Source organism: Hypanus sabinus, chromosome 16, assembly GCF_030144855.1.
Source record: "Hypanus sabinus isolate sHypSab1 chromosome 16, sHypSab1.hap1, whole genome shotgun sequence".
Classification (NCBI taxonomy): Eukaryota; Metazoa; Chordata; class Chondrichthyes; order Myliobatiformes; family Dasyatidae; genus Hypanus; species Hypanus sabinus.
The window spans coordinates 17253955-17279267 of NC_082721.1; the positions used below are offsets into that span (position 1 = coordinate 17253955).

The 25313-nt window shown below is 40.3% G+C and overlaps 1 long non-coding RNA gene across 2 annotated transcripts in view; it reads right to left on the bottom strand.

Annotated features, from left to right (window-relative positions):
* Positions 1–10284: 10284 nt before the first annotated feature.
* The window catches only part of LOC132406034 (uncharacterized), a 45350-nt gene continuing 30321 nt past the window's right edge, over positions 10285–25313 (bottom strand). For both annotated transcript variants that reach the window (XR_009516044.1, XR_009516043.1), the window contains 2 exons: positions 17467–17586; positions 10285–14157 (listed from right to left, as the gene is read on the bottom strand). This is a non-coding gene — a long non-coding RNA (uncharacterized LOC132406034). The remainder of the gene's footprint in view (positions 14158–17466; positions 17587–25313) is intronic.

Sequence of the window (25313 nt, forward strand, 5' to 3'; positions counted from 1 at the left end):
GCAACAGAAAAGATTTCCACAATGGTCAAAGGAAAATCTATGTTCTTATCACTCACTGATTTACTTACATTCTCTACTCCCTTTGGAGTATTACACTCAGTGGCTTACACCTGTACACCTGCTCATTAATGCAAATATCTACTCAGTCTATTATGAGGTAGCAACTCAATGCATAAAAGCATGCAAATATAGTCAAGAATTTCAGTGTTGTTGTTCAGAGGAGAATGGGGAAGAAATGTGACCTAAGTGACTTTGACTGAGGAATGATTGTTTGTGCCATTTGCAGTGGTTTGAGTATCTCAGAAACTGCTGATCAGCTAGTATTTTCATGCATAACAGTCTCTAGAGTCTATCGAGAGTGATGTGAGAAACAAAAAAAACATCCAGTGAGCAGCATTTCTGTGTATGCAAACACCTTATTAATGACAGAGGTCAGAGGAGAATGGCCAAAGTGGATCAAGGTGACAGGAAGGCAACAATAACTCAAATAATCATGTGTTATAACAGTGCTGTGCTGAAGGGCATCTCTGAATGCACATGTCATATCTTAAATCATCAACATATGCACAGTGACCACTTTATTAGCAGGAGGTACCTAATGAAGTGGCCACTGAGTGTATGTTCTCTACTCACTGTTAACTTTGAAGAGTATACTAGAATTAGACATAGCTTACTCCCACATTCATAATGGCTAATCTTGGATGCCTGGCCAGTTAAATCAATGTTGCAGCATATATTCCTTTCCATTAGCCCTGTAAAGAATTGGTGCTTCTATCTCATGCAAATCTTGATTTTGCATACTCCTTCAGCCTGAAAACAGATAAGATTTGAACCAAGAGCATAGAGCTATGTAGGAAATATTGAATAATGTGGAAGATGCTGGTCGTTCTGTACGAATGTATTTCCTAAAAATATCAGTTTCTTCTAAAATGACTATAAAGGCCAAATTAAAGCTGTGGTATTATTTGTGAATTGTTGTAATTTTTGTTGTTGTTCACAATGCAGTCAAATGAGGATTACTGTTGTTGGACAAAGGTCAATTTCCATTTACTGGATGCACTTTACCCATTGATAGCAAATTGTTATCAAGAGTTCAATTTACTGCTAAATGACAGCAGGAGACACAATTTATATTGAACTTTGGTTTTCACACTTTCAACAGCAATTCTGAATGTTACAGCACTACAGCTATGGTTTTGGAAAGGGAATGGATTAACACAACATCTCCACGACCAGAGTTAGGTTTTGTGTGGGAAAAGTTTGAACATGGCTGAGTTTAGTTATATGTTGGACCATATGAATAAACTGTGGAATGGTTTCTGGCATTCTAACACTTCCCCTCTGCTTAGGATATTTGGAGGTACTGACCCAGTAGAAGCAATTAGTGGCCAAGCTGATGGTCTAGGAGGTACAGATTATACAGACAGACATACTTTATTGATCCCGAGGGAAATTGGGTTTCGTTACAGCTGCACCAACCAAGAATAGTGTTGAAATATAGCAATATAAAACTATAAATAATTCAATAATAATAAGTAAATAAGGCCAAGTGGAAATTAGTCCAGGACCAGCCTATTGGCTCAGGGTGTCTGACACTCTGAAGGAGGAGTTGTAAAGTTTGATGGCCACAGGCAGGAATGAATTCCTATGACGCTCAGTGTTGCATCTCAGTGGAATGAGTCTATCCTCTAGCATTTCGATTAGTCCTTTTCTTCTAACCCACCAAAAGTGAGAGTATGATACCTTTGACACTTCAAAAGTATCTTTCTCATCCCCATTTCAGTGAGAACATAACAGTTTTGGGCCCCTTATCTAAGAAAAAGATGTGTTAGCATTGGAGAGGATCCAGAGGAAATTCACAAGAATGAGTCCAGGAATGAAAGGATAAATGTGTGAAGAACATTTGATGGGGTTGTACTCACTAGAGTTTAGAAAAAGAGGGGGGAATCTCATTGAAACCTATTGAATTTTGAAAGGCCTAGATAGAGTGGATGTGGAGAGATGTTTCTTCTAATGGATGAGTCTAGAACCAAAGGGCACAGCCTCAGGAAAGAGGAACGCTCATTTAGAATAGAAATGAAGAGAAATTTCTCTAGCTAGAGGGTAGTGAATCTGTGGAAATCATTGCCACATGCCCCTGTGGATACCAGGTCATTAGGTTTATTTAAAGCAGAGGTTGTTTGGTTCTTGATTAGTTAGGGCATCAAAGGTTATGGGAAGAAGATAGGAGAATAGGGTTAAGAGGGATAATGAATCAATTATGATGGAATAGTGGTACAGACTTGATGGGCTGAATGGCCTAATTCTGCTGCTATGTATTATAGTCTAATTTGCTTAATCACTCTTGATAATCCAAATATCCATCACAATCTTCCTTCAAATGTTCTGATTACTTTCTACAGTATCCTCTCATTTGCTGCAGCTTGTTTTTTGTACTGTGCTGACCAGAATTATATATTATTCTCAGAGTAAGCACCTCAATGATCTATAAAGTGTTGGTATAAATTATCTATAAACCTTGCTATTTTGGCTTAATATAGATATTTGTTGTGGATCATTGGGGTGCCAGTAGATCTGCTGCTTTGCAACTCCAATAATAAGGGTTCAGTCCTGACCTCCACTGCTGTGAGTGTGGAGATTGCATATTCCCTCTGTGACTGTACGGGTTTCATAGAATATGGAACATTACAACTGGGGCAGGCCCTTCATCCTATGATGTTGTATTGACTTTTTAGCTACCCGAAGATCAATCTAACCCTTCCCTCCTACATAGCACTCCAGTTTTCTATCATCCATGTGCCTATTTAAGACTCTTAAATGCCCCTAATGTATCTGCTTCTACCACTATCCCCAGCAGAGTGTTCCACACACCTACTACTCTCTATATAAAGAACCTGCTTCTGACATTGCCTAATCATCCCCATACTTTCTTCCAATCACCCTAAAATTATGTCTACAAAATGCTGGAGGAACTCAGCAGGCCAGGCAGTATCCATGGAAAAAGGTAAATAGTTGATGTTTCGGGCCGAGACCCCTTATCAGTCCTGAATTGTCGACTGTTTACTCTTTTCTATAGATGCTGCCTGGTCTGCTGAGTTCCTTCAGCATTTTGTGTGTATTACTTTGATTTCCAGTATCTGCAGATTCTGGCTTGTTTTTAAAATTATGCCTTCTTATATTAGCTATTTTTGCCCTGGGTAAAAAGTCTCTGAGTATCCATTCTACATATGCCCCTTAACATTTTGTATACCTCTATCAAGCCTCCCTAATCCTTCTTCACTCCAAAGAGAAAAGTCCTAGCTCGCCCAACCTATCTTCATAAGACACACCCTCTAGGTCAGACAGCATGCTGGGTAAATCTCCTGTGCGCCCTCTCTAAAGCTTCCGGATCTCTCCTATAATGAGGCAACCAGAACTGAACACAATATTCCATATGTGAACCAACAAGCAGCTTATAAAGCTGGTCTTGAACACAATCCCCCCAAAAAATGAAGGCCAACACACCATTCACCTTCTTATCAACCCTGTCAACTTGTGTTGCAATTTTTAGAGATCTATGGACATGGACCCCAAGATCTCTCTCTTCCTCCATACTGCCAAGAGTCCTGCTATTAACTGCGTATTCTGCCTTCAAATTCAGCATTTCAAAATGAATCGCTTCACAATCATTTCCTCTGCTCCCCTCCCATGTCCCAATGACAGGCCGGTTATTGGCCAATGTAAATTGCCCGTAGTCTAAGTGAGTAATAAATCATAGGGAATTTGAAGGGAATGTGGTGAGTTAAAAAATGGGATGAACATAAGATTAGTGTGATGGGCAGTTATACAGACACAGTGGGCCAAAGTGTCTGCTTGTGTGCTGTGTGGCTATGTGGCTATGTGGACGTGACTTTTTAATACATCCTGTCACTTGATTTATTTACTAAATATCATATGGCATAAACGTCAATGTGCATTAGTAGCAGTTCTGCGTAAAAGGTCATTGATCTCTCTACTTCCACAAGGTCTACTTGCACTGCTGAGTATGACTACCATTTTCTGTTTTTATTTCAGCACTTACAGTATTTAGATTTTGTGCCATTGTGATAGTTTGTTTACTGGCATCCAGGAGCTACAAACTTTGTAATTCCTAGGCATATTTTCATTTAGGTTTTTATTTGTTTTCTCTATGTGAAGCAATATGCATCCTTTAATGACATCCACTATCTATCTGCTCCTCTTTCCAGTTCATTCAAAAATGATTCAAATCTGTAGTCTATCAGCTTCCTAAACTGGGGAGAATACAAGCCAGGTTTGTGGAAAATTGTCTAACATTTTAAAGCTTTAAGCTGAACTATACCTGTTCTAGTCCAGATATATCTTTAGTGCTGTGTGAAAGCCTCAAATCTTTTATTCCACAAAACATTATGCAAAGTATCGGCACAACTGCAGTAGTAGCAGTTCTTCATCTTTGAATTCCAATAACTGTTCAAAATTCCAGAACTTTTTTGATTCCACTTAACATATGTGTAGTATAATTTAGTGGTGTACAACTTCTTTTGTTCTTGAATAACCCCTGCAACTTCATAATTTCAGTTTGACTTTTCTAGTTCCAAAAGTGAGTGTTGAATTTATCATTCATTGAATCTCAATATCTCACTTCGTAATTGTCTACTCATCTCCTCTCACTAAGTTATTGTCATCCATAAACTTAAATGGCATGTTCTCCATTATTTCCACTGTTTGTTAATATGTAGAGTAAACATCTAAGGTCACAAGACCAGTACTGACCTTTCACATCCTGGCAGTCAGAGGGTGAAAGAAAGCTTTTCCCTATTCTTTGTCTTGCATCCCAACCAGCTATAGACCCATACAACCAAATTACTTCCAATTCAATGCCTTTCTCAAGAGCCCTAAAGGTTATCATTAATTGAATTCAAGAATAGACTTTTTTTTTCAAAATACAAAAATGGCTTCTTGTTATTCAGTACCAGATCAGTATTGAAGTAAATCTCAGTTCCTCTTTGGCAAATCATACAAAGCTGCCTTCCATTTTGGCACTTCATTATATCAACATGGCTGATCCTGGCATTGAAAAGGCCAATTAGCTCATTTTCAGTTTGCTAATTATTGTATTTAATTGGATATTTTAACTTATCAATGTCCTTGCTCAACCAAGATCAGAGCACTCTATTCACAGATTTACCACAAAGAAACTAATACTAACCAGCAAGGGAAAAAAAAATAGGGTCTTTATTTCTTTGAATTGGGGTAAATTGTTCAATTCTTTAAATGAAAGAGCGCATTTTAGGATTATGTATAAGCTAATTAGAGTGGACTGCTGGGTGAATACCAAGGCCACAGGTATTTTATGCAGCACTGTTTATGCAGCAGTTTGGAGAGCTTTTTGATCAGAAGTATTAATTACATTTGCACTACCATCAATAATTTCGTAAGACAGGAGTTCCCAATCTGGGATCACTGGAATGCTTGCTTAATGTTCTTGATCCATGACATAAAAAAGGTTGGGAACCCCTGCCATAAGATATAGGAACAGAATTAGGCCATTCAGCCCATCAAGTCTGTTCCACCATTCCATCATGGCCAATTTATTATCCCTCTCAACCCCAATATCCTGCCTTCTCTCCTTAACCATTGTCGTCTTAAATTAATCAGAAACCTATCAACCTCCAGTTTAAATATGACTTGGCTTCTACAGCCATCTGTGGCATTGAAATTGACAGAGTCACCACCCTGTAGCTAAAAAAAATCCTCCTTATCTCTGTTCTAAAGGGGTATCACATGAGTGAAGAAAGTATTTCATAACGTGATTAAAATCAACCGCATATATAATACACATATTTTAAGATTAGCAGTCAGCTTGGAATTATTGTGAGTGATTTAGCTGCTTATAAGTTCTAAATGAGGTATTCATTTTAATAAGGGTAAAATGCTTTTAAAATATGAGAAGGAAAATTTGAAGAAGTCTGATGGCCTCAGATGTATTGGATTCCTAGAGCTTGAATACCTAAAGTATGATGAAGTAGATTTGTCCCAATGTATACGGGGTGGAGGGGTGTGGGAGAATGGAAGATGGTATGGTGAGGAGTAACCAGGAAGTGTCAGAAGGTTGAGGCTTTGTAAGGTTTAAAGGTAATACTCATTATTTACACAAGAGATTCTGCAGATACTGGAAATTCAGAGCAAGCACACAAGGTGCTGAAGGAACTCAGCAGGCCAGGTAGCATCTACAGAGAAGAATAACAGTCAACATTTCTGCCTGGGATTCAATCCTGATGAAGGTTCTCAGTCCAAGACGTCAACTCTTTACTCCTCTCCAGAGATGCTGCCTGACCTGCTGAGCTCCTCCAGCATTTTGTGTGTGTTACCCATTATAATTTGTTAATTAAATTCCTCATGCATGGAGATCAACAACTAGCAAGCTCAAAACAAGTATCAGCCACCAAGTGGAAATTGTGGTTGAAAGCTGCAGCTGGCAGTTGATAACAAGGCTGCAGGAACTAGGGATGCAGCAGCATCAAGTATGAAACAACTGTCATTGCTATCAAATAAAGTCAGCATTGTACTTAATGCCTTTTATGGCTTTTAACCCACTTCATAACAAGTATTTTTGGATTCTCTGAGATAAGAATAAGTTTGGAATCTGCACTGACTATGGCTCCTGGTGAGGAAGTCAAGGATCTAGTTGTAGAGGGAGGTGCAAAGGTCAAGTTTTGGAGCTTGTTGATTAGAACTGTGTAAAACATTAAACTGTAATCAATAAACAGCGGCCTAGCGTGGTTATTGCTATTATCCAGGCTGTGCAGAGTCAATGAAATTGCATCTACTGTAGACCTTTTGTTTTGATAGGAAAATTGCAACAGGTCCAGGTTATTGCTTAGGCAGGAGCTGATTCTGGCCATGAATCAACTTCTTAGACCATAAGATACAGGAGCAGAAGTAGGCCATTCAGCCCATCAAGTTTGATCTGCCATTCAATCATGGGCTGATCCAATTCTTCCAGTCATCCCCACTCCCCTGCCTTCTCCCCATACCCTTTGATGCCCTGGCTAATCAAGAAACTATCTATCTCTGCCTTAAATACACCCAATGACTTGGCCTCCACAGCCGCTCGTGGCAACAAATTCCACAAATTTACCACCCTTTGACTAAAGTAATTTCTCTGCATCTCTGTTCTAAATGGATGTCAGATGTTCCTCATATGGTAGCCCTTAAAACACTTTATCACAGTTAATGTGAGTGCAACTGGGCACTAATTGTTGAAGCAGTTCACACTGCTCTTCACGGGCACAGGTAAAACTGTCATTGTTTTGAAGCAGGTGGGAACTTCCGACTTCAGCAGTGAGGGGCTGAAGAAGTCCTTGAATGCTCCTGCTAGTTGGTTGCCATAGGTTTTCAATGCCCTATCAGGTACACCATCAGGGCCTGACACTTTGCAAGGGTTCGCCCTCATGAAAGATGGTCTGACGTCAGCCTCCAAGACAATGAGTACAGGGTCAGCAGAGGCTGGAGAGATTCACACAGGTATAGTTTTATCCTCCCTTTCAAAGCATGCATAAAAGGTGTTGAGCTCATCTGGGAGTGAAGCATCACAGTCGTTCATAATGTTAGGTTTTGCTTTGTAGAAAGTAATAGCCTGCAAACCCTGCCCGAGGAGAAGTGTATCCAATTCTGTTTCTAACTTAATTGGAATAATTTTACCACTCTTGAGGTAGCCTTCTGTAGGTTGCAACTGGGCTTCTTGGACTTCTCTGGATCACCACTTTTGAATGCTGCAGATCTAGCCCTCAATATACGATGAATCTCATGGCTCATCTACACCTTTTGCTTTAGGCACATCTGGTATGTTCTCGAAGACATGCACTCATCCACACAGATTTGCAGATGAATCCCTGAATATTGTCCAGTTCACCAGTCCTGTAAGCGCTCCCCTGCCTCCCTTCACCGTACGTTCTTGGTCCTCACCACAGGTGCTGCAGTCTTTAGTCTCTGCTCATATGACATTCTTGATAGTGGTATAACAGTGATTAAGTATGTTGACAGCTTTGGTTCCACAGGGGATATGTTGGTGGTAGTTGTTCAGGGCCTGCTTCAAGTTGGCCTGGTTGAAATCATTTGCAATGATAGGGAAGACATTAGAGTACACTGTTTCTTCATTGCTGATTATGATGCTCAGCTCCTCCAGTGCCTGCCTGACGTTGGCCTGAGGTGGAATGTACACCGCTACCAGGATGATGGAAGAAAACTCTCCAGGCAGATAAAATAGATGACACTTGACCTCTAGATGTTCCAAGTCAGGTGAGCTGGATTGAGACAGAACTACCATGTCTGTGCACCATGACGAGTTAATCTTAAAACCTACTTCACCTCTTCTACCTCTAAAAAACTGAGTTGTTCTCTCTTTGCAGAAAATGGTACAGCTACATCTGAAACAAAAAGGGTGAACCATGTTTCTGTGAAGCAATGTTCACAGCAGTCCCATTTGTTCCTCTGGTACTGCAATCTTGCTCTGAGGTCTTCAATTTTACCTTCCAGGGACTGTACATTCAGTAGCGGGGTAGTCAGGAGCGGAAGTCTAAGTTTCTATCATATCTGTAGCCCGGTGCGATTTCCCCACTTCTGTTTTCTTAAAGGTGAATTGCACTTGTGACCAGAGTGTGACGACTGAGGACTATCGATTTTGAGTATCGATAGATTTTTTAAAAACATCTTATAACAATTTTGCTTACTGAAGTACCCATGGCTATGACTGTGGATTTCACCTGCAGTAATCCTAGCCAGGAATATTTGATCATTCCCATCGAAGCTCCATGCAGAGTCCCCACTTCTCTGCACTACCTTGATTCCAGACTCTAACCACTCATTATTGTGAGAAAAATGTTTCCTTATGTCTTTGTTTGTTGTTCTGCCAGTTGAGTTCATTCTGTTTCCCAGTTTTCACTAATGTGCTTTTTCTTTCTTTCTTTAACTGTCATTGCAGCAAGAAGGGTGAAGCTCACCTCTGAGGAGCAAAAAGAAGTGCAGAAGGTGGCAGAGGCAGCAGTGGGACACACCTCTGAGGAGACTGACAGAAAGGATTCTGTGGACTGAAGTAAACGTGATCTTCTGGTTGCCAGGGACACATCATTGCATCTACATACGCTATACAGTACAGTCTCAGACAGAAATGTTAGGAGGGATGGGCATCAAGCCCTGATCATGTTTAATAGAGTTATAGAGCACTATAACACAGAAACAGGCCCATCAGCCCATTTGGTCCTCGCTGGACTATTATTCTGCCTTGTCCCATCATCCTACATCTGGACCATAGCCCTTTATAACCTGTAGTGTAGTGGTTAGTACAACACTTTACAGAACAGACAATCCGGGTTCAATTCCCACCACTGCCTGTGAGGAGTTTGTACATTCTCCCCGTGACCATATGGGGTTCCTCCAGGTGCTCTGGTTTCCTCCCTCATCCTAAAGATGTAGCAGTTGGTAGGTGAATTGGTCATTGTAAATTGTCTGGTGATTAGGTTAGGATTAAATCGGGGGATAGCTTGGCAGCGTGGCTTGAAGGGTGGGGGGGGGGGGTCCTATTCCGCACTGTATCCCAAAAAATAAATAAATCTATGTGAAGAATGATTGAGTCACCTGGAACTACTGGATTGGGAACAGCATTTCTGGCCGAGAGGACACAGGTGAACATTAGGAAAGAAGAGTATAGAGAAGAAAGCTGGTGATGACTACCATAAGGATGTGAAACACAATCATGCATCTTCTGGTTTGGACCTGTAGGGGGTAAACTCAGGTGAAGCTGCATCAAAGTTCTCACATATCACCCTCATGGATTTTTTTTTTCCGCTGCCTCTGTACAAGCACAGCGAAGCCAGTTTAATGGATAAAACTCACTCAGGCTATAGCCATTGCAGATCTGCTGTTGTCACCTCTGAGCAGACTGCTATTTGGCATGCAAAAGATTTTGTTACATAGGAAAAGAAGAATGCAAATCTCAAGCTAAGAGCAGCACTGTGTGAGGGATTCCTTGGTATTGGAAGGGAAGCATTAATAGCAGCTGTGTGATCTGCCTCACAATGTCTCGCCAGTCCCCTGAGAGTCTAACTCAAATAACTGAGTGGGAACATGTTGACCTCTCTCAAGATGTATTCATATCTCCTGGCAACACTGGCTCTCACATGTCCTTACATGTATCCCCCGGTCTGCATTCTCAAACCACACCCAATCCTGTGAAATATAAATCTGAAAGTGACCCATGAACAGTGTTACGAAGCCCCATAACTGGGTCACTTACCAGCAAACATAGAGAGGTCCGTTGAAATCTGATGGTACTATTTTTAAAAGTATTTATTGATAAAGGGGCACAAAAATAAGATTAATGCAAATATACAGATAATATACGTCGTCAATACCAAACCTAAAAGCGCGGGTATAATAATAACCAATAAGAAATAGCTCTATCGTTGTCTAGGGGATAATGTATTGTCCGATGGAAATATAAAAGTCACTGTTAGTTCATTCAAGCTGCAGCGTTTTGGGTTTAAGAGAGAGATGGTTTAACTTGCCCAGGTCTTTTATGATGCCAATCCTTTGAGTCGGGAAGTTGGTTTCCCCGTAGTTAGCTAAAAGCCGTTTTCCTTGTTACAAGCCACCAGTCCCAGGCAATGGAACTGAACGCACGTGGCCTCCTTCAAATGGCTTCCCGTTATCACGGGAGTGCTAGCGTTTCTTCTGGTGCGTCTGAGGGGCTGTTCCCACAGACCCTCTTTTATCCTCACTCGCAGGGTCGCAGATGTCAATCAGGTTGGGGGTGATGCAATCCCTCCCTCAACCTGCCCACTTTGCCTGAGGGCATTCATGTAACATAGTATCTCCAATCCACAAATTCGCCTTCCGGAGACAATGGCCATGTCCCATAGCTTTACATTGCCGGGGAACGAGACATTCCGCACATCTCTCTCTCATTTCCTGGGCCCCTCAATCCAACCCAACAGAGATCTTGCAATTCTCTCAAAGGAGGGGGCTGCAGGCATAACAACAGAAAGAGGTACTTGTGAGCTTGCAACACAGCCATCTGATGTTGAACACATGGATGAGCCGTCCATTATTCTGGCTGTAGCCACAATGAGGGCACAGCATCACAGCTCAAGGATTATTAAACCCATGGACAAAGTTCTGAGTATGAAGTGCAGAGTATATAAATAAATTGCATGTGTAAGTCTCCTTTCTTTTAAATTTCTGCAACTTAAATAATAACTTTGCATGAATCAGAAGTGCTGTCTCAGCAAACCTTTGTTTGAGGAGAAGTAGAAGCATTTGTCAGTGAGTAACTTACACATAGGATCACAGATAGAGGGAAGCTGGAGTAACAGAGCTAACAGTGTATGCGTGTAGATATTTATTCACTTTAGTAAACCTTTAGTTGACCATGCGCATTTCATTAAAAATACATAAAATGCACCGAATACTCTTTCAGGAGAAGAGGCTTCTTAAATCTTGCCAGATCCTATAGCAGTTTTCCTTCTTTTCTTAATTCCTTGAGTGATGCTTAAAGTATTTTTACCATATTGAATCATCTAATAAAATTAATAACGTAGTTCATAGTGTTATTCTGTTGACGTGCTGGCAAAACATGGACTATGGCAATGTTACACAATGCCATAAATGTTCATTATTACAGCAGTTTCCAATCTTTGGTGATGATATAAATGAGTGGGTGTCAATTAGCAGTACATATCCAATGAATGCATTTCAATAGGAGGCCATAATAATATACTGTATATCTTCAGATCCAATGGCATTACCAATGTTGGGGTTCAGTTTACCTTAAAGTTCACTCAAATCAAAGTGGTTTTGAACAGCAAGATAAAGTCCTGAAATCTCAGAATCTATATCTGTAGAAACCAAATTATAAAGCTGCATTTAATTGTGGTAGCTGTCGCAGTACTGCGGTCTGAAGTGTGGGTGTTATAAGCACCTCACAAGAGAGTTCATTGAAATGATTGAAGATTTTATGACTGATACCTTTGAAACAGGATGTGGTTGTGTTTGGAGAAATCGAAAAATTGAGATCGGCTCTTCATGACAATGTGTTGAATAAGTTAAATTTTAATGTCGTGATCTGCGTTGACATCTATTGAGCAGATTAAATCAGATTGAAGCCTTTTGTTGGAAAATACAATTATGAATTAAGACATAACTTTAAGAGGAACCACCATCAAACTTGTACCATATATACACCTGAAATGATCTGGGACATCAGAAGGTAGTTTTCTCCAAGGATACCAAAGCTCTCACAGACATGAAAAAATCTGCAGATGCTGGAAATCCATAGCAACACACACACATGATGCTGGAGGAAATCAGCAGGTCAGGCAGCATAGATGGAAAAGAGTAACAGTCAATGTTTCGGGCAGAGATCCTTCTTCAGGACTGAGAGGGAAGGGGGGAAATGCCTGACTTAAACAGTGGGGGGAAGGGAAGAGGCTGGCTGGAAGGTGATAGGTGAAACCAGCTGGACAGGAAAGATTAAGGGCTGGAGAAGAAAGAATTTGATAGGAGAGGTGAGTGAGCAATAGGAGAAAAGGAAAAGAGGAGGGGACTCGGGAAAGTAATAGCAGGTGTGAAGGAGTAGAAGATCAGAGTGGGGAAAAGAGGGAGGAAATTTTGTTCACTGGAAGGAGAAATCAATATTCACACCATCAGGTTGGAGGGCACCTAGACAGAATATAAGGTGTTTCTCCTCCACCCTTAGAGTGGCCTCATCTTGACATGTCAGAACGGGAATGGGAATAGGAATTAAAATATTTGGCCACCGGGAAGTCCCTCTTGTGGCAAATGGTACATAGGTGCTTGATGACGTGGTCCCATAATTTGTGACAGGTCTCACAAATGTAGAAGAGGCCGCACTGGAAGCACCGGACACAAGAGGCAACCCCAGAAGATTCGCAGGTGAAGTGTTGCCTCACCAGAAGGAATGTTTGGGGCTCTGAATGGAGGTGAGGGTGGAGGTATATGGACAGGTGTAGCACTTAGGCCACTTGCAGGGGTCACTGCCTGAAGGGAGATTAGTGGGGAGGGACAAATGGACATGGGATTTGCAGAGGGAGCAATCCCTGTGGAAAGTGGGGGGTGGGGAGGGAGGTAAAGATATGTTTAGTGGTAGGGTCCTTTTAGAGATGGTGGAAGTGTCAGAGGATAATGTGTTGGATGTGGAGGCTGATGGGACAATAGGTAAAGACCCTCACCATTACAATGGTGGGAAGATGGGGTGAGCACAGATGTATGGGAAATGGAGGAGATGTGGGGGAGGGTAACACCAATAGTAGACAGAGGGAAACCCCATTCTTTAAAGAAGGAGGACATCTCTGATGTTCTGGAATGGAAAGCTGAATCCTGAGAAAAGATGGGGCGGAGGTGAAGAAACTGAGAAAGGGAAAAGCATTTTTACAGGAGGTAGGGTGGGAAGAGGTATAGTCGAGGTAACTATGGGAATCAGTAGGTTAATAAAAGATGTTGGTTGATAGCTTCTCTCCAGAGCAGGAGACAGAGAGGTCAAGAAAAGGGAGGGAGGAGTCCCAATGAATTTTAGGGCAGGGTGGAAGTTATTGAGTAGCACTTTTGCAGGTGAAAAAAACGCTGTTCACAAGAGAGGTCAGAGGAGTATGCCCAGACTAGTTCAAGCTGACACAGAGGTGAAAGTAGCTCAAAGAAGCATGCATTACAACAGTGGTGTGCAGAAGAACATCTCTGACACACAACATACTGAACTTTGAAGTAAATGGGCAGCAGAAGACCATGAACATATACTCAGTGGACATTTTATTAGGTTTAGGAGGAACCTAATAAATGGCCAGTGAGGTGTACTTGGAGCTGGTAGCTCTTGGAGCCCTTTTTCCTCAAGAACTCCTCCTTACGTGCCTTTGAAGCCTACAGTGCTTATCCTTTATGTCCAACTTCTCAATGTTATGTAACTGTAGAGTTAGCCAATCTCCCATTTGTGAAAACTGTAGGATCTGGGAGATACTGTACAGTGCCTTAAGTGATTCAGCCAAGCCTCAGGTCAAAAGGTGTGCCTTGATCAGCAGCCCACAGAAATTATGAATGGTTCTTTGTATTGAGTAATTATGGTGGAAATGTTGCTAATAAAGGATGGTCCTGCTGAGAAAGACAAACAACTATTGTTAAAAATGGTAGGCAACATGTTCCAGTATTTATTTCTGCAAATTTAAAGGACTGCAAAGTAGGAAATAATGTAATCAGGCGCGTGACCAATGTTAAAATGTTATCAGCACGAACTCGAAGCAGGATGGGAACATTTCTGTCCAGCAAGGTGTTAGGCCTCTGCAAAAACAATATGTTGTCACCAAACAAATCATATCAGATAATGATGCACTGAGCAAATGAGGCTAAGTGAGATTAAATATAACACTAGATTGTTAGTAACTATGTTCAGATTCATCAGAAGTAAAATCAACATTTTTGAAAAGAGAGGAAAAATAAAGTGTATGACAGGAGTTTAGTGACATCCTCAGCAGGAGGGAAGGAGAGAGACAGAGAGCGATAAAGATGGGGAAAGGGGCTGATGGGAGAGATGGGGGTGAAGTAATGGAGGGGAAGATGGAGAGATAGAGAAAGGGAGATGGAAATGGAGATAGAGAGGTAAAGGAATATGGAGAGGAAGAGGGAGAGGGAAAGGGGAGGGAGAGAGAGAGGGAGACAGAGAAAGAGGGAGAGAGACAAAGAGACAGAATGAACAGTTCACTGAATTATATTAAGAACTGTTCAGAACATGGAGCATTGTCACTGTTTTAGTCAAGACTTAACATAAGACTGAAACAAAAGGAAAAAAGTTAAATACAATTACAAAGAAACCTTAATTAGCTGGAACATGAGCATTCTCACATGCATGATTGCTGTCTTCTTTCAGCTGCCCGCCTGTGAGAGCACCTAGCCTCTGTGGCAGTGTGTATATTTTATTATAAGTATATTCTGCTGATTTGATTCCATTGTAACATGAACTGAATAATATAAAGGAATAAACTCCAGCAATGAATTATCTTTTAGATTCCACAGGTTTTTCATTTATTTACATCTTCCTAATAAGTCTTCTTGTAAAATAATAATGTAGCAACTCTGTTCAAAATTTTTAAAGTTAAATGAAATGGATAGAACAGACAAACCCTGCCTGAATGCATATTAAACTTCATAATCAATGTATTTTTGTCTCACTGTACGTGCTCCATTAAAGGGAAAGATTTCAGTAGTTTGTCAGCTATTTCCTTCCTGCTGTTCTTGTACAATCATGGGATGGCATAAGCATCTAAGAACTACATTTAATGCAGATAATAAATATTAATCACACTGTTAAATTATACAGAACAATGAACTGTACCAGCAATTATATCAATGAACATGGAAATCAGAAAGTAAACAGTCTAAGTCTCAAATCACATTCTTTGCATTTGGGTGATTGGCGAGTTTGTTTAGCAGAATAAATAACCCCCATCAGCATATTTGTAGTTAATTTTTCAGAAAAGAACTAAAGCCAGTCATTCTTCCTATATGTTGAATGTGACACATATTAAAGAAAATTGTGTGTTTTATAATGTTAACTCAAAAGGCAATTATAAGAAGTTCAGGACTCAGTACATTGACTTGATTTATGGATTCATAGTAAATAGAATGTGATAACATTCTCTTGTCAGACTGCCTGAGAAATAGAAGAAAAAGATGGAAGTCCATCAATTTGCAATGAGAAAGACAAATGTTGCTTTTTTAATTTAAAGTTTTTGACTGATGATATAATTTAAGGAGATTTAACCATGATGATTACTATCTTGGATTAGACATTGGATTGGGTTGGAGTCATAGAGATTCAGATCTGTTGTTCGTATCTACGTTGTCATCTTAAACACCTCCAGACAAACTGCCAGGATTTTAGAGAAAAGTACAGCAAACAGATCTCTAATATACAATACATATTGAGAGGGGAAGCAAAACAAGATTGGGTTTCTAGTTTTAAATATACAGAGAATACCAGAACTCTGAGGTTGTAAGTCTGCTTGTGAATGGTATAATAATCTAGCATTGCATTCAGACATCATTGTTCCTACTATGAGGAGAAGCTACAAAGATCCTTAGATAAACTAGAGGATATCTGCAGCTTCTCGGCATAGTAGGAAGACTTTCCATTTTTGACTTAATTGTTTCAATGAAGATGCTGCATTTCTTTTAGAGCATGATTCTCTAATTAAGGAAAACAAGTTGCTGGTGCCCTCTACCACCTTAGCAAAGCTGGGTCAACCTCAGGCACCATCATATCTGGAAATTAGTGAATTATTGGTGCTACTAATAAGTGGAAATCCAGTGGGTGGACTTCACAGATGAGTACTGCACAGCACAAGCCCTTCAGTCATTAATGTTGTGCAAGCATTTTAAGACGATAAGACATAGGAGCAGAATTAGGCCATCTGGCCCATTTTAACCTAGTCCTAGATCAATCTAACCCTTCTCTCCTACATAGCCCTATATCCTTCTTTCATCCATGTACCTCGCTAAGAGTCTTGTAAATATCTCAACTGGATTTGCTTCTACCACCACCCCTGGCAGTGCATACCATGCACCTACCATCCTCTGTGTAAATAACCTACCTCTGACATTTCCCCTATCCTTTCCTCCAAACCCCTTAAAGTTATGTCCCCTCATATTAGCTATTTTCACCCTGGGAAAAATCTATCCAGCTGTCCCCTCTATCTATGACTTTTATCACAGACACAAGAAAATCTGAAGATGCTGTATATCCGAACAACACACACAGAATGCTAGAGGAACTCAGCAGGCCGAGGTAGCATCTATGGAAAAGAGCAGTCGACATTTCATGCGGAGACCCTTCATCAGGACTTCTATCAAGTAACCTCTCATCTTCCTTCCCTCCAAAGAGAAACACCCTAGCATGCTGAACCTACTGTATCTACTCTAATTCAGGCAGCATCCTGGTAAATCTCCTCTGCACATCGCTAAAGCTTCCACATCCTTCCTAAAATAAGGCAAATAAACATAATATTCCAAGTGTGGTCTAACTTCCAAGTTTTCTGGAGCTGCAACATTACCTCATGGCTCTTGAACTCAGTCCCCCAACTAATGAAAACCACCCTATCAACTGACACTGGAATTTTGAGTATTCTATGGATGTGAACCCCAGGATCCTGCTGTTCCACCACATGAACTCTGTTCATGTCCCATTTCTCTTCCGCTCTTCTTTTGAACTATGCTGCGCATTTTTTTCCTTGAAGTTCTGACATCCTCTCATCCTACCACTTCTTGGAATGGATTTTTATAAATCTTGATTGAAGCGTATTGCAATAACTTCTCTTCAAGGTGATATATTTTGGACTTCAAGTTACTCCTATCGAGTTAGTGTACTGAGGACTTTAATTTCCACAGCACAACAGATATCATTACTCTTACCAACTTCCACATAACTTGACCCAGGGTGTTGTCTGCTGAACCAGATATCAGATTCCAGCCACGTGGTCATTGCATTGTTCAAGAGTGATGCCCATTTTTCTACTAGCCTAGAAGATCAAACTGAAATATTGATAAAAGCTGTAAGCAACAGAAATATAACTTAAAAACACATTCATGCAACGTACAGCGTTGCGATGTACATAACCCGCTGAAGCATTTCAATTCCCAGAACCACCCTCTCAATTTTATTATTTGCTTTACAATCTTCTTCTAAAGCCACTTTCCACTGTATTTAGGAGGCTTCAAATACTGCTTTAGAACACACCAGTCATTTTAAATGCTGCACATAGTAGATAAAGAGTTCTAGCTTCAGTTTTCTTTGTGGTTGGTTTTGAGGAAAAAGTTAAAAATAGAATATACATCAAGCACCATTTTATCTTCACTGCTGGCAGTCGCATAAAGTTGGTTGCAGATTTAGCGATCAGCAATATCCTGTTGGTACCATCCATGTTATAAAACTAACATTTTGGCCAATGTCTCCTTGTGGTGTGACCAGACATTTGCCCAAAGCCTTCTAGTAATAGATATCAAGAATGCTGTAATGAGTGCACGAACCTAATTGTAATAACCTTACTAATTGCTCTGATGCTCAGAACTTACTACTTCTGTATTGTCATTGAACACTTCATTGAAATACCAAGAGCATTGTCGCAGATGGGCTTCAGACTACCTTGGGAGCAAGCTTGAGAAGGAAATGTTTGGACACCGTATGTGGAGATGCGCCTGCAAACCCAAAAAATATTGTAGTGCTCACAGCACTGAACTGCTAAGTGATTTGGAGCAAGAAGAATATTTAGGTTCTGGGTAAGATCATGTGACTTTCAGGGAAAAAATTATAGAAAATCTGCAAATATATTAAGGAATTAAGAGTATTAAGGAAGTAAGGAACTAAAGAACATGTATATCAATAGGAACAAACACTACTACAGAGAAACCAATGAGCCTCAACACCCAAGAGGTCTATATCCTCAGGTTTGGTAGATTTGGGTATAGATACAGTGAATACTCTAGGTAATATCATCCAATAGATTCAGTAATTGCTCCCCTGCAGATTGGAGAGAAGGAAAAAATGACCCTGCTATTGATAAGAGGGAGAGAGTAAATTGGAAATGGCATACTTTGACAAAGTTCCACATGGAAGGTTAGTTAAGAAGGTTCAGTCGTTAGGTATTAATGCTGGAGTAATAAAATGGATTCAACAGTGGCTAGATGGGAGATGCCAGAGAGTAGTGGTGGATAATTGTTTATCAGGATGGAGGCCGGTGACTAGCAGGGTGCCTCAGGGATCTGTTTTGGGCCCAATGTTGTTTGTAATATACATAAATGATCTGGATGATGGGGTGGTAAATTGGATTAGTAAGTATGCCGATGATACTAAGGTAGGAGGTGTTGTGGATAATGAGGTGGGTTTTCAAAGCTTGCAGGGAGATTTATGCCGGTTAGAAGAATGGGCTAAACGTTGGCAGATGGAGTTTAATGCTGAGAAGTGTGAGGTTCTACATTTTGGCAGGAATAATCCAAATAGAACATACAGGGTAAATGGTAGGGCATTGAGGAATGCAGTGGAACAGAGAGATCTAGGAATAACAGTGCATAGTTCCCTGAAGGTGGAGTCTCATGTAGATAGGGTGGTGAAGAAGGTTTTTGGAACACTGGCCTTTATAAATCAAAGCATTGAGTACAGAAGTTGGGATGTAATGTTAAAATTGTACAAGGCATTGGTAAGGCCAAATTTGGAATATTGTGTACAGTTCTGGTCACCGAATTATAGGAAAGATATCAATAAATTAGAGAGAGTGCAGAGACGATTTAATTGGATGTTACCTGGGTTTCAGCACTTAAGTTACAGAGAAAGGTTGAACAAGTTAGGTCTCTATTCATTGGAGCGTAGAAGGTTGAGGGGGGATTTGATCGAGGTATTTAAAATTTTGAGAGGGATAGATAGAGTTGACGTGAATAGACTGTTTCCATTGAGAGTAGGAGAGATTCAAATGAGAGGACATGATTTGAGAGTTAGGGGGCAAAAGTTTAAGGGAAACACGAGGGGGTATTTCTTTACTCAGAGAGTGATAGCTGTGTGGAATGAGCTTCCTGTAGAAGTAGTAGAGGCCAGTTCAGTTGTGTCATTTAAGGTAAAATTGGATAGGTATATGGACAGGAAAGGAGTGGAGGGTTATGGGCTCAGTGCGGGTAGGTGGGACTAGGTGAGATTAAGAGTTCGGCACGGACTAGGAGGGTCAAGATGGCCTGTTTTCGTGCTGTGATTGTTATATGGTTATACATTCGTTTGACACCATGATTTGGGAAAACACAATCTATTATGAAGGATATGATATCAGGACACCTAGGAAATAATAACATGATTTAATAGAATCAAAATGGATTTCTGAAAAGCAAATTATGTTTCACTGATCTTACTGGAGTTCTTTTGAATATGTATCTAGCAGAATAGATATGTTCAAAATGTAGTTGTTTTACAGAAGGCCCACAAAGATAAACAAAAATAAAGCCTAAGGAATTGTGTGTAATTATACTATTATGAATTGAGTGCTGGTTAACTGGTAGAAGACAAGGTTGTCCTTAAATAATAAAATAATAAAATTCAGCCTGTGGTATGTTGGCTACCATAAGGATTTGTGCCAAGGCCCCTGCTTTTTATAATTAAAATCTATGATTCTGCTGAAGCGATGTGTAACTTTTCTAAGTTTGATGATGATATAAAACTAATTGGAAAAATGAGAAATTATGATGTAAGGAAGCTTCAATAGAAATTGATAAACAAGCTAGGTGAGTTAATGAAATGGTGGCAGATGGAGAATATTGTGGGAAAATATGGAGCAGTTCACTGTGTGGATAACACAGAAATCCTGGTGAGGGACTGAAAAATATTATTGTTCAAACAGATTTGGGTTTCCTTGTAAATATATCACAGAAAAAGACAAAAGTATAGCAAGATAATTGGGAGGTAAATTATTGCAAACAACACACACAAAATGCTGGAGGAACTCAGCAGGCCAGAGAACATCTATAGAAAAGAGTACAGTTGACATTTCAGGCTGAGATCCTTCAGCAGGACTGGTGAAAAAAAGAGCTGAGGAGTAGAGCTAAAAGGTGGAGGGTGGGGAGGCAGAAAGACAAAGTGATAGGTGAAACCGGGAGTGGGAGGCATGAAGTAAAAAACTGGGAAGTTGATTGGTGAAAGGGATACAGGGCTGGAGAAGAGGGGACAGAAGGCCATGGAAGAAAGAAAAGGGGGGAGAAGCATCAGAGGGAGGTGATGGGCAGGCACGGAGATAAAGTGAGAGGAGGAAAAAAGGATGGGGAATAGTGAAGGGCGAGGCATTACTGGAAATTTGAGAAATCGATGTTCATGCCATCAGATTGAAGGCTACCCAGATAGAATATATGGTGTTGTTCCTCCAACCTGAATGTTGCCTAATCACGACAGTAGAAGAGGCCATGGATAGACAAATTGGAATGGGAAGTGGAAATAAAATGGGCGGTTACTGGGAGATCACACTTTTTCTGGTGGGCAGAGCAAAGGTGCTCAGCAAAGCAGTCTCACCAATATACAGGAGGCCACACTGGGAGCACCCAGACACAGTATGTAACCCCAGAAGACTCAAAGGTAAAGTGTCACCTTACCAGGAAGGACTGTTTGGGGCCCGTGGCAACGAGTTCCAGATTCACCACTTGCTGGCTAATGAAATTCCTCCTCATCTCCATTTTAAAACAACACCCTTCTATTCAGAGGCTGTGTCTCTGATCTTAGACTTTCCCACCATAGCAAACATTCTTTCTACATCCACTCTATAAAGGCCTTTCACCATTTGATATGTTTCAATTAGTTCACCCCTCATGTTTCTGAATTCCAGTGAATACTTCAGCACTCTGCAGTTTCTGAGAGGTTTCCGGGAGACAGCATGCATGAATTTCATGGCAGTAAGGCTGTGGGATAGGGTGCAAGCCATTGTTAGACTCCATTTCGGCGATTAAAGGTTCCATTGTTCGCCAATTAAAGCAGCAAGGGAGATATAAGCATTGAGTGAGTGCAGAGGGTGAGTGCTGATTGCCCGTCATTTGATTGTTCTGTACTGGAGAGGGAAAGGGATATACTGCTGGGCCCGGAGAGTGTTCCCCAGGTTTTCTGAGTTTTGGATGTGGACTTGGACTATAGACCTTTACTTCAGTCTCATAGTTAGTGTGGAGCAGGGATTTAGGGGTTGATGTGCCTGTTCCATTTTTGTCTTTTTTTGTTCAGGAGAAAGGATTTGGGAGTTCATATGTCTGTTCTGTTTTTGTTCATTTTTTTGAGTCGGGAGGGGGATTTTAGGGGGGGGGGGCGGTTGATGATTATGTTGCCTTTCTATTCTTTCTTGGTTTCATGGCTACACAGAGTAGAAGAATTTCAAGTTGTATACTTTGATAATAAATGAAGCTTTGAACCTTTTAGTGGCCCAGAGCAATCAAATGCTCTTCATATGACAAGCTGTTCAAACCTGGAATCATTTTCATGAACCTCCTTTGAACCCTCTCCAGTTTCAGCATATTCTTTTTAAAATAAAGGCCTAAAACTGCTCACAATACTCCAAGTGAGGCCTCAACTGTGCTTTATAAAGTTTCAACATTACGTCTTTATTTTTATATTCTAGTCCTCTGGAAATGAATGCTAACATCACATTTGCCTTCTTCACCACAGACTCAACCTGCAAATTAATCTTAAGGGAATCCTGCACAAGGACTCCCTTTGCACGTCAGATTTTTGTAACCCTTTCATTTATTTTACCTAAGTGCATGACCATACACTTCCCATCACTGTATTCCAACTGCCACTTCTTTGCCCATTCTTTAACTGTCTAAGTCCTTCTGTAGCATCTCTACTCCCTTAAAACTACCTGCTCTTCTGCCTATCTTTATATCATCTGCAAACTTTGCAATAAAGTAATCTAAGTCATTAACATATAACATAAGAAGAAGTGGTCCCAACACAGACCCACGTGGAACACCACTACTCACCGGCAGCCAACCAGAAAAGGTACCCTTTATTTCCTCTCTTTGCCTCCTGTCATCAGCCACTGCTTTATCCATGTTAGAACCTTTTCTATGGGCTCCTAGCTTGTTAAACAGTTTCATGTGTGGCATCTTGTCAAAGGCCTTCTGAAAATCCAAGTACACAACATCAAGCAATTCTTCTTTGTCAATCCCACTTGTTGTTTCTTCAAAGAATTCCAACAGAGTTGTCAGGCAAGATTTTCTCTTGAGGAAACCATGCTGACTACGGCCTATTTTATCATGTGCCTCCAAGTACCCTGAGACCTTATCCTTAATAATCAACTCCAACATCTTCCCAACCACTGAGGTCAGACTAACTGGCCTATAACCTCTTTCCTTCTACCTCCTTGAAAAGTGGCTGACATTTGCAATTTTCCAGTCTTCCAGAACCATTCCAGAATCTAGTGATTCTTGAAAGATCATTACTGATACCTCCACAATTTCATTAGCCACTTCTTTCAGAACCCTGGGGTGTATACCATCTGGTCCAGGTGACTTATCTACCTTCAGACCTTTCAGTTTCCCAAGAACCTTCTCCCTAGTAATGGTAACTTCACATGCTTCATGATTGCTGACACCTGGAATTTTCACCACACTGCTAATGTCTTCCACAGTGAAAACTTATGCAAAGTACTTATTCAGGTTGTTCGCCATTTCCTTGTCCCCATTACTACAACTTTCCGGCATCATTTTCCAGCAGTTTGATATCCATTCTAGCCTCTCATTACATAGTACTTGCTACATAAGTAATTAGAACTAGTCGAGCAGTGTTCAATGGTAGCGAATAAAAGCAGTAGATGTTAAACTTTGTAATGATGAAAACTGAGTCAAAGTAGTTCAGTAATCTCACTACTTTATTAATCACCGGTATCATGACAATCAATGTACTATATACCATTCTATCATACAAAAAGATTGTTTCAGCAGCTGTGAAGATGTATAAGTGAGAAACCAGAATGATTAAGGGAGGGCTATGATGGAATATGAAAAACAGTTTGTTGTTAAGAAATGAAGAATCATCAAGAGAATTCTGAATTTCCACATTTATTTGTGAATGTGTATATTCATTGTCAGATTCCTGGGTAGAAGGCAAAAAAATGGGGTTGCGTTAGATAATAAATCACCCAAGAAGGAATGGTAGAGAGGACTCAATGGGTTGAATGGCCTAATTCTGCTCCTATGTCTTATGGTTTTATCTCATCCATCACAGTAGATGTTGATAATTTGGCCGTTATTTTCACTGCAAATTTTAAAACAGTGTAATTGTTAGTTTTGAGATTCTAAAGAGGCTGATCAAAATGTACAATGATACTGAAGGTGGAGAGCAATGGTGGGGAAGCAGTATTAAAATATTATGATTAATAAATTGTCTCTCCACATGAAGATATTTGACAATGCAAAGCACTACAGTACAAAATGTGCATGCCTGTGTTGACACAAGGGCAGGGTTTCACTTTTCTAAATATTAGTCCTCTCACATCCATTTAGAAACAAGGAAAATATTGGCTTAACTATTGTCCCAAGAATAATGGTGGATTTATCAGCACACTGTTCAGCGGATGAATGTTAACAAGTTTGCATATTTGTTGTTAAGCATGTAAGTTCAGAAGTTATTGCCAGTGATTCACCGCCTCTCTGCAGCTTGTACTGATTCAAGTTTAATTAATGCAAAATCAGTGAATCAATGTGAACTTCAATTATTTTCCCCCAAATAACTTAAAATAAAAATCACTGGAAAAGTTACATTATATGGAGTAAGGTGCAAGATTTCTCTTGTTTATTATTAAAGTTCAAATAAAATTTATTATCAAAGTACATGTACAGGTATGCCATCACATACAACCCTGAGATTCATATTTTGCAGACATCCTCAATAAATCCATAATAGAATCATGAAGGACGACGCCAACTAGAGTATAAAAAAGTGTGCAAAAGGCAACAAACTGTACAAGTACAAAAATAAATAAATAAATAAATAAATAAATACCGAGAATGTGTAATAAAGTGTCCTTCAAATTGAGTCCATAGGTTTTGGGAACATTCCAGTGATGGGGCCAGAGAAGTTGAGTGAAGCTATTCACTGTGATTCAAGAGCCTGATGGTTTATGGGGATTATTATTCCTGAACCAGGTGTGAGTCCTGAGGCTTCTGTGCCTTCTTCCTGATGGCAGCAGCAAGAAGAGAGCATGTTCTGGATGGTGGGGATCCCTGATGATGGATGCTGCTTTCCTGTGACACTTCGTGTAAAAATGTGCTCAGTGGTGAGAAGGGCTTGACCTATAATGGATCAAGCTGTATCCACTACTTTTTGTAGGATTTTCCATTCTAGAGCATTTGTGTTGCCTTAGCAGATTGTGATGTGATGCAGCCAGTCGATATTCTCTCTATTACACAGCTATAGAAGTTTGTCTAAGTTTTAGGTGTCATGCTGAATCTTTGCAAACTCCTAAAGAAGTAGAAGTGTTGCCAAGTATTCTTCATAATTGCACTTATATGTTGAGCCCAGGTCAGGTCCTTTGAAATGATAACACTTACGAATTTAAAGTTGCTGACCCTCTCCATTTCTGATCCTCCGATGAGGACTGGCTCATGGAACTTTGGCTTCCTCTTTCTGAAGTCAATAACCATCTCCTTGGTTTTGTTGACATTGAGTAAGAGGTTGTTGCTGTGGCATCACTCAGCCAGATTTTCAACACCCTCCTATATACTGAGTTGTAACTACCTTTGCTTTGGCC